General features: G+C 55.5%; 1 long non-coding RNA gene across 1 annotated transcript; it reads right to left on the reverse strand.

Annotated features, from left to right (window-relative positions):
* Nucleotides 1-1,994: 1,994 nt before the first annotated feature.
* Nucleotides 1,995-6,530, reverse strand: LOC140697946 (uncharacterized). The gene is made up of 2 exons (XR_012075333.1): nt 6,082-6,530; nt 1,995-4,066 (listed from the first exon to the last, which is right to left on the reverse strand). It is a non-coding gene; the product is annotated as an uncharacterized lncRNA (long non-coding RNA).
* Nucleotides 6,531-14,955: the final 8,425 nt, after the last annotated feature.

Genomic DNA, 14,955 nt, shown 5'->3' on the forward strand with positions numbered 1-14,955 from the left:
GTCTTCTACAGACTCCAAGATCCACCCTCTGAACAAGTCTGGTTAGAAGACGACGAAAGGGAGTTGGAAGCGGAAGGGTGAAGTGGGAGTCCCCACCCCAGCCCTAGCCCCTGCGGTCACTGCGTGAACCGCTTCGTGTCTCCCTGCTCCATTTCCTCACCACGAAACAGGTCTGCCTGGTGGGGTCCTTGGCTCATTTACCTGAAATTCTGAGGTGCTTAATGTTGGTTCCACTTCCTGCTCACCTTCCCTGAACCGCAGCCACCAACAGCGGCAGCAGTCGGCCACCAGCCACGAGGGTCTGAGCCGCATGTGTCCACGCCGTGTCCTGAGGTCGTGACTCTGGGGCGGACGCCCTGACCTTTCCAGGCAGGACCGTGTGGGCAGATGGCCCACAGGCCCTGGGCCTGGTGTCTGCGCTTTAATTCTCTGATATTAAAGTGCTCTGAAGCTCAGTTGGACGTAAGGCTGTCATCCTCCCCGAAGCTGGAGGGGGACCTCTCTGCAGTCAGCCCTGGCTGAGGGGCCTTACCAGGAGCCTGCACTGCCCCGGCGACCACCCTGCTTCGCGGGTTGGGGCGAGAGCACTTGGCGCTTTTGGCGGACGTCTGTCTAACCGGGAGGCAAGTTCCTTGAGGGCTGAGCCTGTGTCCTTTCCTTTTTTCTTTCTTTCTTTCTTTTGCATCAGCGTGTGTATCTTTGGTCCTGTGTCTTTTTCAAACATATGTTTCCAGTAACCAGTCAAGTTAGCAGTAAATGCGGACATAGCCAGCGAAGAGGTCCAGCTCGGGCCACCGCCAGCGGAGAGAGCAGACTGCTTTCTCCGAATTGTAAGGGCTTCGGGTGCGGCCAGTTGGTCTTCAGGCCGGCCCTCAACACGGAGAAGTCAGATACATGGGCTCAGAAACAGCTCGCGTCCTCTGAATCAGTGAAAACCACGACTCGGTTCTGCTGCGGACCAGGGGACGGCGTCCAGGACCGAGCCGGGTCGCGGTTCTCCGGGGGGCCGGGCAGGCGGCTGGGTGGGGCTCGGCTCTGAGCTTGCCTGGTGAGCTTCCTGTTCACGCCTCAGGAGTCATTTTTATTTCAGCTTACGTGTGGCCAAGTGAAACATCTTCTTCACATTTTGGTTCAAAACCCCGCATTTTTCTCAGCGCGTGTCCCATCCACGTGGACGTCAGAGGAGGGCAGGGATGCGCTCCCTCCCCGGCGCGGTGCCTGCGGACGTGCTGTTACTCGTCCGCTTCTTGCTGTGGCGTATGTGCCCGGGACGATGCTGGGCTGAGAGGAGCACCAGAGAAAAAGCCTGATTTCAGGGAAAGGTGGGCAGGGAAGCGGCGGCGGGAGGTGGGAAGGAAAAGCCGGGAGAGAAAGGATGGGCTGGAAAGGCAGGCCCACCGGCCTCTGCGACAGTCAGGTCTCCCGACGTCAGGGGCAGCGCGATCAGCGACGCAGGAAAGTGAAGACCCCCCCAAGTGTCTCCGACGAGGCTGCCAGCACCTCGGAGGGGGCAGCTTTCCCTGGACCCGCAGCGTGACCAGTGCTTCACAATCTGGATTTACAGGCCTTTCTCAGTCAACTGCTCCCTTGGCTTTCTTAGTCCAAATTAATCCGTATTTGTCTGCACTGCCTAACTGCGCACTAACACTTTGACCTTCTGTTTACGCTCAACTCCGTTTTAGAAACTACGGGTAACCATCCCCTGGGGCAAGAACAATCAAGCAGGACGGCAGCAGAGGACAGCAAGCACCAGCCCGGACGGCCCGGGGGGAGGGGCACGCCGTCCTCAGGACGCACCTATGTTTTGCAGGTAGGAAAGCTGTAAGAGCCTCTGAGACACGGAGATTTATATCATGAAGGCAGGTAAGTGGTCTTCACAGTCAAATGCAGGTGCCAAGACCTCAGAACCACTTCTTGCCACTCCCGTGGCCCCTCGGGGACCTGCCTGGGCCCCGTCCTCTCACAGACACAAAATGACGCCCACTGCTACCGTCTCATGCTGCTAGGAAAAGACTGGTTTATCCTGACCGTGGTTAGTTTTTAAAGGTTCAGATTCACAAAGACACAAGAAGTAGTACCACCAAGTGGTCCCGGGAAGCTCACAGCCCACGGGTGACACAGCACGGCAGACGTGGCTCTGCGTGGCCACGTCCCCAAGAACTCCTAGCAGGGCCCGCGTGGGGTGAACGTGGGCGCGTATCTCTGCGTGAGGCCCGGGCTGGCTACGCAGCATCTCCAGACTCCAGCATCTGGACCCGTAAAGCGTGACCGTCACTTCTTCACAGAGGCGTCAGGAGGAGGCAGGACACGGGCTGCGGACGGGAGGCAGCATGGCGAGAGCCATGGTTTGCGTTTTTAGGTGGCTGTTCCGGGAGACGTCCCCGCTTGGTGAGGACTCAGCGCTCTGGCGGCCTGTGGGTGTCGCGGTTTCGTAAACTCATCTCTGTGCCTGTGGCTACAGTGTGGAGACTCACCTAACCTGCCCCAGAGCCTCGCAGAGCCTGACCCCGGTGGGAAACGAGGGGTCAGGGCTAAAATGAGGCCTTGCTGTTTGTAAATTCTCGGTTTCGCTTTGGACACAGAGGTCAAGGCGTCCTGAGGTCTCGGCCGAGGTGGCCCAGCAGGATGCTCCAGGGGACAGGAAGGGGTAAGGCCTGTAGTGAGAAGTTCAGCAAACTCTCGGTCTTATTCCTCCCAAAATACGCTCCCAGGCCCCTTGAACGGCCAGCACCCTCCTTTCACGCTGCACGATTTGCTGAGAATGATGGCACCCAGGGTGACAATTTGGAGAGCTCCCGTCTGCGTGTTCTCCGCTCTTACGTGATGCAAAGGAGCTTCCTTTATGAGCTTTAGCCGGCCCCGGGGTCCACATCGCCAAATCTTGGCACACAGCTGGCTTTCCACAGATGTCCAGCGTCTGGGTGCTTCTCTCCAGCCACGGTGGGGGCCTCCGGCTCTGGGCTCATCGCCCCCCCGCCCCCAGTGCCCTGAATGTCAGGGTCACCTGACTGCCGGTGACAGGAACTGCTGGGGCAGCTCTTGGACAATACTGCGTCTTCCGTCAGGATGGCCCTTCTCCTTGCCAAGTCTGTCCGTGCATCCTGGGACCTTCGAGCCCAAATCTGGAATCACTCTTTGCAGACCCAGCAAAAGTCAGTATGTCTAAAGTGATTTGTGGGTCTGTTTGAACTTGCATTCCTGTGCTCTGCTGCTTGCTGTGGGCAAGAATTTTCTGATGGATTATGAAGAACAGAGTTTATATTAGAAGCTGCTGTTTTACTTTCTGAGACACGAAGTGGTAATTTCATTAAAGGCTTTTACTCGTTCTCTGTAACTTTCAAATTGTCCTCAGTGGACCTTTATAAACATCAAGGAAGTTCTGTATCAGTCATTCAAAAATTATCCAAAAGGGCAGTTCTGAGATGGAGGAGAGAGTTCTTGTAGGTACACACACCATCACAGAGGTGTCAAAGCTCCCACGTGAAGAGATGGGCTCAGCCAGCGCCTTCAGGCAGTGAAGGAGGGGCGAGGACTGCCGCGGACCGCGTGTGTCCTTAGAGTGTCACCACCTCACAGGATTGTGTTTAGACGTTTTCTCGTTTCTCTTAACACAGATGGAACAAAACCTCCCCCACCTTGAATTCCTGGAAGGAGGGTGCAGATTTTAACCCTTTCATACCCTCCAAGGCAGTAATTTCAGAAACGAAACGTTCTCACCCCCGGGGCAGGAGTGCAATTTCGCCTCTGACCTGCGTGGCTGACACAAACGTTGTTACGATTTCTTTCTGGACGGGATCTCATCTTGATCCCCGGAGGATGACGTAAGGAAGGAACGCAGACAGGTGCAAGAGCGCCTCCAAATGCTGTCCTTTGCTGTTTGAAAAGTGTTTCTTCTAAGCTCACCCGTAAGTCTTTACAAGAGGAACCAAAGCACAAAATCACAAGACTAGCTTCAAAGATGCTGCCTGTTTCCCGGACAAGTTTCCTTTCTTGCCTTGAAGACTTGCTGGATATTAAAGTGACGTCAGGGTTCTCTCTCCGTAAAGAATTTGGGGGAGGCCTTTTTCTGTAGTAAAATGATTACAACAATATAATAATTTTAGCAAAATTAAGGAAGTAACTGAAATGAAAACAGTTTATGCTATTTTATGCCATGGGCTTTTCTGGAAAATTCTTTTTGTCAACTCTGTGACTCTGTAACTAAATGCTGGAACGGTCTTGGGAGATCACAAGGAAAGAGTGGGAATTGGAGACAATTTTGCTGCCAGGTACGGAGCGCAAGGATACAGGAGTGATTCGGCCAAAAAAAAAACAAAAACCCTCCCTGACAAATTTATACCTCGACTGAAACTGAGTTCATTTGTCATAACAGAGCCTGCTTCATAAGCTGATGTGAAGCTTACATATTTAATAAACACAACTAAAGGTTAAAAATGTAATATTAAAATTTTAATAAAGATGAAATTGTTCATAAAACCCAGAAGAGTGCCTGGCACAGTGTAAGTGTGTTAACCAATGTTAGTATGTTTGTAGCTGTTAAAATATTGACTCATAAAAATTAGAGCACACAGAAAATATTTGCAAATGATGTGACCAATAAGTGGTTAATATCCAAAATACATAAATAGCTCATATAACTCAATATCAAAAAAACAAACAACCTATTAATAAATGGGCGGAAGACCTAAATTGACATTTTTCCAAAGAGGACATGCAGGTGGCCAACAGGCACATGAAAAGACGCTCAATGTCACTAATCATCAGGGAAACGCAGATCAAAACCACAGTGAGACATCACGCAACGTCTGTCAGAATGGCCATCACTAAAAAGACAGCAAATAACAAATGCTGGCGAGGGTGTGGAGAAGAGGGACCCCTGCACTGCTGGTGGGGATGTAAATTGGTGCAGCCAATTTCCAATTGTGGAAAACAGTGTGGAGGTTCCTCAAAAAACTAAAAACAGAACTACCATATCATCCAGCAGTCCCACTCCCGAAAGAAATAAAAACACTGATTCAAAAGACACAAGCACCCCAATGTTCACAGCAGCACTATTGATAATTGTCAAGACCTGGAAACAAATCAAGTGTCCATCAACAGATGACTGGAAAGGAAGATGTGTGTGGGCAACATGGACCTGCTGTGCAGCACAGGGAACTATTCTCAGTGTCTTTTAATAGCCAATAATGGAAAATAATCTGAAAAAGAACATATATATGTGTATAACTGAACCACTTTGCTGTGCACCTGAAACACTGTGCATCAACCACACTTCAGTTAGCAAATACAAAGAAAATAAGATGAGGTGTGTATACATATGGTATACACACACACACAAGGGGATACTACTCAGCCACGAAAAATGAAATGTTGCCACCTGCAGCAACATGGATGGACTTGGAGGGCATTACGCTAAGTGAAGTAAGTCAGACAGAGAAAGACAACTAAGGTATTTACCACTTAGATGTGGAATCTGAAAAATAAAACAAACTAGTGAATATAACAAAAAAGAAGCAGACTCACAGATACGGGGGACAAACTTGAGGTGACCAGTGGGGGGGTGCTGGTGGAGGGGCAGTGGGGCAGGGGATTAAGAGGTACGAGCCACCCTGTGTAAGACAAGCTACAAGGATGTGCTGTGCACCACAGGGAACATGGCCGATGGTTTATAATAACTGTAAATGGAGTGTAACTTTTAAAAATTGTGAATCCTTACATTGTACACTTGCAACTTACAGAATATTATACATCAGCTATACTTCAATGTAGAAAATAAGAAAATCTGAATTGGAAAAAAATTAAAGAACACATTCAATATACTCTTTAGTTTTTAATATTTCAATGTCTAGAATATGAACATATTCTTAGTTATAAATTTAGCAAGAACAATTTCCAACCCATTGTTTAAATTCATCATCATATCAGTTAACTTAAATCATCCTCTAATTTCACTTGCCGTGGGCTTTTTGTTTATTTATCACATGCCTGTCTGGAATTATATTTATGATTTGATATTTCTGTTATGAGAAAGAAGCCGCGCTGGCTGACGCAGGGCCGCCAGAAGAATTCTGAGAACAGTACCTGATAAGCCCAGGCCTGGGAGGCGGACGGCCGCGTTTTTTGGACCAGAACCCCGGCAACAACAGCTCTCTTGCAATTGCGAAATGAAACGGCTATGTGTCTCGTTCTTTGCATTTTCTTTTTCGACGTTTGTTGGAACCGTAGGGATGTGCTTGACATCATTATTTTGAAAGGCTAGGCTTGTTATTTTGTGTCGGAAATAACCATGAGTGCTATTTCGAGAAAACAAAGCACAATCAGTTCAAAATCAGAAAGTAAATGAAGGCTGCGTGGAGAACAGAGTGTTGTGGCAACGTGAGGTCTGGAGAGAGAGGCGGGGCTGACAAGAGAAGCCAGTGCGCGGCAGACACCTCACCCGAGCGACTGAACTCCAGGCTACGCCCTTAGGGGAGAACGTGACGGTGGCGGAATCAGGGAAAGAGGGGCTCTGGTCTCCATGCTCGTGTGCCCCCCAGATCTGCACGCTGAAGCCCTCCGCCACGTGATGGTTAATCAGGGGGTGACGAGGTCATGAGGGTGGGGCCCTCGTGAATGGGAGCAGTGCCTTCACAAAGAGCCCCCCACGTGTCCGCCACCGGGGGCGCAGGGCGAAGGGCGCAGGGCGCAGGCGCGGGGCTGCGGCCGGGAGTGGCCCCAGCAGCTCAGCAGACCCTGCACGGAGCCCCCGCGCGTCCCGCAGCGGCCTGAGCCGGCGGGGAGGGGGCGCAGGTGAGGGGCGGGGTGGGGCGTGGCGCGCTCCGTCGGAAGCGCGTGTCTTCTGGAGGCGGCGGAGTGGAGCTGCTTAGGAAGAGGCGGGGCAGCGGGGCGGCGGGGCGGCGGGGCGGCGGGGCGGGACCGGGCTGTCGGGCCGCCCTGCCGAGCGCTGGGTCTGGGCGCGCGTGCGTGGGGGGCGCTGCCCCCCCCCCCCCGCGGTAAATGCAGAGCCGCCGCCTCCGGCGCTTGTGGACAGGCGGCAGAGGCGCCCTCCCTTCTGCCTCGCGGCGAGTGCTCGGTGACCGGCGGCCGCCCCGCCGAAAGGGCCCGCCGGATGGCCGGAGCCTCACGCGCGGTCAAAGGGATGGCTGAGAAACACCGCGGCGAGTTCCGGAACCGGAGCAGACACGGCGGCCTCCAGAGCAGAGCCTGTCGGGTGGGGGGCGAGGCCCCTCCCGGGGCGGAGGACCCGCCGCACCGGCAGGCCGTCCACGCGCACCGCCCCCGGGCCTGCCCTGCGGCCACCGCCCGCAGCACCTGGGCTGCCTGTGGACCCTCCTGGGGGTCCCCGCGTCCTTGCTTCCCCACCCCTCCAAGGGACCCAGCCCGACGCCGCCCTCTGCCGAGCTGGGCTCGGCTTGCGTCAGATTTCGCGTTTGGTTTGCTCATGGTGTCCTGGGTGGTGGCAGGTCGAAGCCCCAGTTGCCAGCACAGGCTGCGGGCTCGTGGCTCCCCGACTTCCCCGAACCTGAGGGACAGACGGCAGTCGCGCCCCGTGCCACGGGGGACACGCCGCGCGGCCGGCCGCTCGGTCGGTTTGCGATGCGCCGCGCCGCCTCGGGCTGCTGCGTCCTCGGCTCAGACAGTCCTTCCAGCGCGCAGGTGGGGGGGCAGGGCTGCCGGCAGGGGCCTTTAGGGAGTCTCTGGGTTCAGGGAGAGAAGCTGACGGAGGAGTTCCACCTGGAGGAGCTTGAGTTTGAATCTCGCCAGGTTTGGGGGACTCCTCGCGGTGGGGAGCGGAGGGAGGGGCGTGACAGGTCATCGCAGCCGGAGTCCCGGGCCTCCCCTCCCGTATCCGGCCACGTCCCGGCCTCGCTTAACCAGAAGCCGCAGCGCGGGACGCCCGCACCCTTGCAGACTCAGAGTCCGCCCTTCTCGCTCTGGAGCAGGAGAGGGGAGGGTGCATGGTCCTTTCAGGGTCACTGTTTTTGTAACAGCCCTGAGCAGGGTGTTTGAGGCTTTGCGCACAGAAATCCATCTGGCTGAGGTGTTTGGAGACCACATTTTGCTCCAAGTTCCAGTTCCTCCCAGGAACGGGTGACCTCAGCCCCACTGATCCAAGGTGACCTTTCCCATGAGGCTACTGCCTGTGGGAAGTGTCTGCCCGAGTGTCTGAGCGCGGCGTCGGGGTCGGTGTCCCTCTTCTCCGCTGCAGTGGCGGACAGCTGTCCCCGCTTCCGAGGGGTCTGGGCGGGCAGAGCCTGCCCTTGAGTCTCCAGGGGACATGTGGCGGGTGGGGGACGCTGCTGGGCCTGGAAGCGCTGCCTGCTGGGTTTTCCTGCTTCTCGGAATATTTACTAAACCAGGGTTTCTGTCGTCTCTCAACACAGCCTGCGAGCCCGCGGTGGGCCGCGTGGCAGGCTGGGGACGGGCTCCTTTCTAGAAAGGGCAGTGCCGCAGTGACCGTGTCACCTGGGGCCCTGGGTGACCCCCCCCACCAGCTGGTGCGGCCTCCAAACCCCTCATCTGGCCCCTGGGTTAGCTTTTGTCTTAATTCGTGTGGTTTTGACTGAAGTCATCTGGCAGCACTGAGACCTAGGACGAAATCAGCGGGTCTCCTCTGACAGCCCTGCGCGCAGTCCGTGAGGTTTGTGGTCTCTTCATCAAACATGTAGTTAAATGTCACAAAATGAAACCATGAAGACCTTGTCTAGGAAAAATTCATGTCTGTCCAGAGGCGCCAAATGTGCTTTAAAGCTAAACTGTCGGGGAAGCTGGGAAAGCTTAGTCTAAAATTTTGCAAGCTTGCTTAGATGAGACATTAAATCTAGCAATTAAATTGCTTTTAATAATTTAAATTTTTGAAATAAAAACAAACTTTGAAAAGAGAGCGGGTACAAAACACAGCGTCCCCCTGAGCATTCCAGACACGCTGAAGGTCAGATGTTGAGTTACAGTCTTGACCAAGAGCCAGGGGCTCGTTGGACACTAAAAAAATAAATCACCCCTTTCTGCAGAGACGGGGAGGCTGGAGCCGCCCGCGTGCACCGCCCTTGCCCCTCGCACCCCGCTGCCCACCGGCCGCCCCGGGCGCAGTGCGGGGTCTCTCACTTGTGAACGTTTTCCTTTCACAGTGGAAACTTGGTACTTGTTACTGATAATAAACGCACCAAGTGCCTCTTAGTTCTAGGAACTGATTCTCCGGCGGCCCTCTCCTGGGAGTTAACACGCACAAGAAGTGTTTCTGCCCTACAGGAAGGCAAAGTGGGAGGGGCTGGGAGTCCTGCTGAGGCGCTGCGTTTACTAACTCCACGGGCCACACCTGCTCTGTGTCTGGGGGGGGCGGGGGGGGGAGCACGTCTCCCGTCAGGGGTTTAAATGTTCATCGTAAAGGACAGTTGACCGACACACAGAAGTGATTGGATGCTGGTAAGAACCACAGGGAGCATCTGGGGTAGTGGGGCTCACTGTTCTATTTCATACAAACTCTGGGGCAGCTCCCAGGGGGAGGTACATGAGATTTCCTGCAGCTTGCAGGGGAGGTGTGCTCCAGGCACAGGGATGGCCTGTGCAAAGGCCCTGAGGCAGGGCACACCTGGCTCCACCTGGGAGCAGCAAGCAGCTTGGTGTGTCCAAAAAGAAATTGGAGAGGGACAGGGCCCCGAGACCCAAAGGAGGCGCCAAGGGGGACCTCGAGATCTCTCCCAGTGCAGTGACCATGAGGAGGGCTTAAGCGTTCGCTGGGATGGCTCTGGCTGCAGGAGGCCAGACCGAGGGAGGGGCAAGGGTCAGAACAGAGGCTTTGATCCAGGCAGGGCGGGAGGAGCGGCCCGCCTGGGGCATCTGTGACGCTGAGGCTGGGGGAAGGCTCTGGCTTCAGTAACCAGGACAGTGGTGGTGTTCTGAGGGGAAGAGATGGTTCCTCCAGGACCTTGGTCAGAGGTCCACGGCCACCCCCTCTGCTTGGTCTTCTGGGACGCCTGGGACATGAGGTCCCCCCGTGAGGGAGCCCACGGGGGCACCTGGTGGAGAACGGGGTACACAGAGGGGGTCAGTCCCCTGATACCATCTTCCTGGGGAAAAGCGACCATGAAGACACAGATTTTGAATAAATATGATCTGAAATTTCAGAGCAGGTTAATGTCTACATTCCCAATGCCCCGCCAGCGGCCGCGGCTTCCCACAGCCGCATGGCTTTGTCGGCAGTGCCGTGAGGAGTATGGAGCAGGAAGGACGGGCAGTGAACTGTGTGTTACTCTCTAGCATCACCCTCCCCATCTGGGCGGCAGGGCCCTGGCAGGTTCAGCAGGTCCCCAGCACACCCGGGGACAGTGAGTGGCAGAGACAAGGTGCCTTGATGGCGGTGGAGGGAGGGGGTGGGACTCAGGTCTGGCCTAGTGGGCGCCTGGACTCCTTGTCTGCGCGTCTGTCTTCTTAGCAAACAGAGCACAGCGCCGACCTCCTGCAGCACAGCCACACGTGGAGACAGAGGGGTTGGCCCTCGGGAGGAGCTCCCCCGGCATCAGCCTCGGGCCCTTCTGGGAGCTGGACCCTCCTGAAGGCTTTCCAGGGCAGAGTCCGTCAGCGAGGACAGGCCCCCCTTCCTCCTTTACGTTCAGTTGTTCCCGAGCTCAGGCACGTGGCATCCGCGAGTGTCGCTCAGAAAGAGAGTAGCACAGAGCCGCCCGTCTCAGAAGCTGCCACGGCAGCAGAGGAGGGACACACAGACAGCACCCCGTAACCAGGCCGGGAGCGGTCAGGGCCAGGAGACCCAGCACCGAGGGGCCCCGAGTGAACAACCTGCCTTCTGAAGCAGAAACAGAAAAACAGACGCAGCGGCTGGCAGAGGCCCCTCCACCCCGGGAGCAGAGCGGAGCCCTGCACCCGCAGGGGCGCGCATTCCGACTTCTGGTCTCTTTGAAATCTGCACTTCTAACTCTCATTTAATCACGAAGCACATCTTTCATTTCAAAGCCCACCTGAAGTTCTGCATTTTCTCTCTGCAGCTTGTCTGCAGGGAAAGGTTTAGTTCTTCCCTCTGGGTTAAAACATCAGTCACCACCCTCACCTGGTCGCCTGTGGGGTCAGCTGCCAGGTGTGTGCCTTCTTGTCGTGTTGTGTAGATCAGAGCGACACCCAGAGCTGACCCGTCCTGGCCGCTGCGCTGACTGAGGGACAGCAGGGGAGCTGGCACTGGCGGAATGACGAATCCTGGATGGTGAATATCCAGGAAACCAACGGCGAAGTCATCAACTCCCACAGCACAGAAACAGCGTTAAAAGTCATCAGTTCCCGTGTCTCTCAAACACCTTAGCCTTGATATACTCTCTCCAAACCACGTTTAGTGAGGAAGCCCAGGATGTGGGACACACGCCCCCCCGGGCTGCACTACTGGCAGAGGGGTGGGGGCTGGACCCCCGCACCTGCTCTCTGCCTGCCCCCCGAGCAGCCCTGGCCCCACAGTGGCCCCAGGGGGGCCCAAGGGTTTGGAGCACGGTTCTCAACCACCGCTCTGAATTAAAGCTCGAGCCAGTGCTGGAACCATCTCCGTAACAGCAGCCTGGCCAAGTGACTGTCTACGCACAGTCACCACTGTGAGGAGGCATTTCCTTCCTCGGATACATCCTTGTGCTCATGAAGCACAGCTGGGCAGGAAGGAAACGTGAGACTTCCTTCTCCAAGCATGGGCGGGGCTCTCGGGGTGGCGGGGACACAGAGTGGTTCCTTCTAGGTTATGAGTGGGGCCGGCCAGGTCTTCGCAACTGCAGGTCCTCAGCACGTTACTTACTCTTTCTGAGCTTTGATGTTCACATCACACAGAACTTTGTGGGCCTTAATAAATAAGTGACCAGCACTTACTGGGCACTCAATGTTTGCTGCAATGATAGTGTTGGTGGTGGTGATGATGGAGGTGAGGAGGATGCTGATGATGGAGGTGAAGATGATGCTGATGATGGAGGTGAAGGGGATGCTGATGATGGAGGTGAGGATGATGCTGATGATGGAGGTGAGGAGGATGCTGATGACGAAGGTGAGGGGGGTGCTGATGATGGAGGTGAAGGGGATGCTGATAATGGAGGTGAGGAGGATGCTGATGATGAAGGTGAGGGGGATGCTGATGATGGAGGTGAAGGGGACGCTGATGATGAAGGTGAGGGGGATGCTGATGATGGAGGTGAAGGGGACGCTGATGATGAGGTGAGGAGGTGGAGGCTACAAACGCATTTCTTTCAGTTTCCCACCATGTCCGGTAGGGCCACTCGCGGGATCACTGGGACAGTGTACCCTATACTGTCCATCACAGAACTTGGAAAAGCTGAGAATTGGCAGGGGTTTTAGACTTCGTAGCCTCCTTGTGTGAGGTCATTATTTTAAATCAAATGTGAAAAATGAAGAGGGCACATAAATTCCTTTTTAGAACCAAAAACTCTGGCTTTCACTTTGAGGTTTTAGTTTTTTGACCCCATTGATCTAGAGGTGCTTGAGAGTGCTTCTCAGTAATAATGGCCAAAGCAAAAACATGTGAATAGAAAATACATTTTGGTAGAAAAAGACTAGAGACAGGTTTTTCTTGAAGAAACAGACCCTGTCACCTGGCCCCTGGCCCAGATCTCTGGGCCCCCAAATCCCAGGAAACCAGCTTTCTCTCACAGAGGTCTCAGAACAAGTCTGAAATTCAGAACAGGGTTATCTGCTCACATCTGAAACAGCTCAGTGGTCTACTTGTGTCCATAACCCCTTTTTGTAGTGATAAGTGACCAGCATGAAAGACACCAGAGTCCGGGTTGTTAACGGAGGGAGAGGGGGGCGGGGGAGATTTCAGCATTGCTCAGACACTGATCCACTGACCAGAGCTGCCCCTTCCAACCTTCCCCTCCAGTCCGCCCACGCCCATGCCCGCACGTGTCTCAACACCTGGGTTTGCGAGGCCCACAAGGTACTGTAAGGAGCAGCCAGTGCTCTGCTGACAGATGTGTTGTGACCACTGGACCCTTTGAATCTATTGAAAAATTTCTCTTAAAAAATCCCTCAACCCCCCTCCCCAAACTGTCCATTTTTCACTCTTTTAGGAGAAGACACCTCTTACCTGCAGAGGTAAAGGGGCGACCGGCTCATAAAAGCAGGAGCAGCAGACTTTTTTCTGCTACAAAGGGTTTTACCTGGAGGGGAAGGTTGAGAGGTGAGAGACCTCCAAAGGGACAATGACAGAACAGACATCGATGCTGGAGATGTGCGTCGGGCCCCTTGCAGACTGATGCCTCCCCCGGATGCTCGGAGACAGACTCGGGCTGCGAGCCCACAGGGACGTTCTGGCTTCTCGCCGAAGCAGGTGTGTGACACTCAGAAGACTTGGAATAAAACCCGTGCTTATAAACCATGTACGTTTTAAAACAGAATGAAGTGTTTCTCAAATCAGGGTTGAAGAAATCAATTCTAATTTTAGAAAGTTCTTCACTGAGACAGCCCTTGGCATGTGTTCAGACTGAAGCGAATGGAGCTCAGGTCCCTGGACAGAGTGAGCGGAGCCCCGGCAGCGGGCGGGCCGGCGTCCTCTTCAGACAACACGAGGATGGTGAGTAGGTGGGGGTGGCTGGAGACCCCCCTTCCACATGGTGCTCCGTCTTCCTATTTAATAACCCCCCTTCCCTCCAGCCCCCCAACCTCCTCCCCTCCCTTTCTTCCTGCCCTCCCTCCTTCCCTCCCCCACCCCTCAACCCCCTCCCAGCCTCCCATCCGACAAGGATCTTCAGCCAAGCACTCTTCTGGGGGCCGGAGGCCCAGCACCCCAAGCCCCAGAGACCTCTGTCCTCAGCCAGTTGACATTACAGTGGAAAGAGACCGAAACTAAACACACAGTCAATAATCTCAAGACGTCAAACGCTGCGGTGGGAGTTACCACGCCGAGACGGAGAGCCACGGGTTGGGGCAGAGGCTATTCTAGAGGGGTCAGGAGGGGCCTCTCTGAGGAGGCGCCCCGGCCTGACCCCGGAGTTCTGGAAAGCAGTAAGGCATGTGGAGATTTGGGGACGTGGCTCCAAGCAGCGAACAGCAGCTGCAAAAGCCATTGGGTAGGGAGACCACGGCGAGTGAGGAGCAGGGAGAGGGTCAGGGCGGCTGGAAGGTGTGAGGGGGCCTGGGGTCACAGAGTGACCGTGGAGGGGGAGGTGCCCCGTCCGCGGGCAGGACTTCAGGTCTCATCGCAACTCAAGTTCCCGGGAGCCTGGGTGTGCTGATCACAGCATCCATTTCATACGTTCGAGCAAAAGTGCTGGGCATTGTCTTCAGGATGGACCCTCGGTTAGAGAAGAGACAAAGGACGCGCTGGGAGGCGGCGGAGCTGTCTGGGCAAGACAGGGCGCCGGCGGGGACCCGGTCAGCCTCGGCGTGTCCTGATGTGGGGTGTGGGCGCGGAGGAGGCAGGGCTGCAGCACAAGGGTGACTCAGGCTTTTCCTAAGAGGACTTGGATGAATAACAGCGATGATCGCAGCGAGCACTTACGCAGCACCTACTGTGTGCCAGACTCAGTTCTAAGAGCTTTAAGCGCATTTCTCAGCTTAGCGCTCACAACTACTCCAGGAAGCTTTATCCACCCGTAGTTCACCACCAGACTCAGGGGCGGCGAAGGGTCTGTGAGAACCAGGCCCTGCAGCTTGGAAGGGGCGCACCGGGGCCCAGCTGGTGTGGCCACGCCCTCTGCCAGCCGGGCTGCCTCGGGGGAGGCGGGGAACCTGGGAGAGGCAGACTTGGAGGAGAAAGACCCCCGCGGGACAGCAGGCCGGCAGCCGGTAGAAAGTCTGGAAGTCGGGGCCGGCCAGGGCTGGAGCCAGCCAAGCCTGAGAGCCGGGGGCAGGGGGACACGCTTGAAGCCACTGGGCCGCCCAGAGGAGGGCAGCCCTGGGCCAGACGGGAGCCTGGGAGGGAGGGTGTGAACTCTGACGCCCAGTTCAAGGAGGGGGATG

This window comes from Vicugna pacos, chromosome 8 (genome assembly GCF_048564905.1).
Source record: "Vicugna pacos chromosome 8, VicPac4, whole genome shotgun sequence".
Lineage (NCBI taxonomy): Eukaryota > Metazoa > Chordata > Mammalia > Artiodactyla > Camelidae > Vicugna > Vicugna pacos.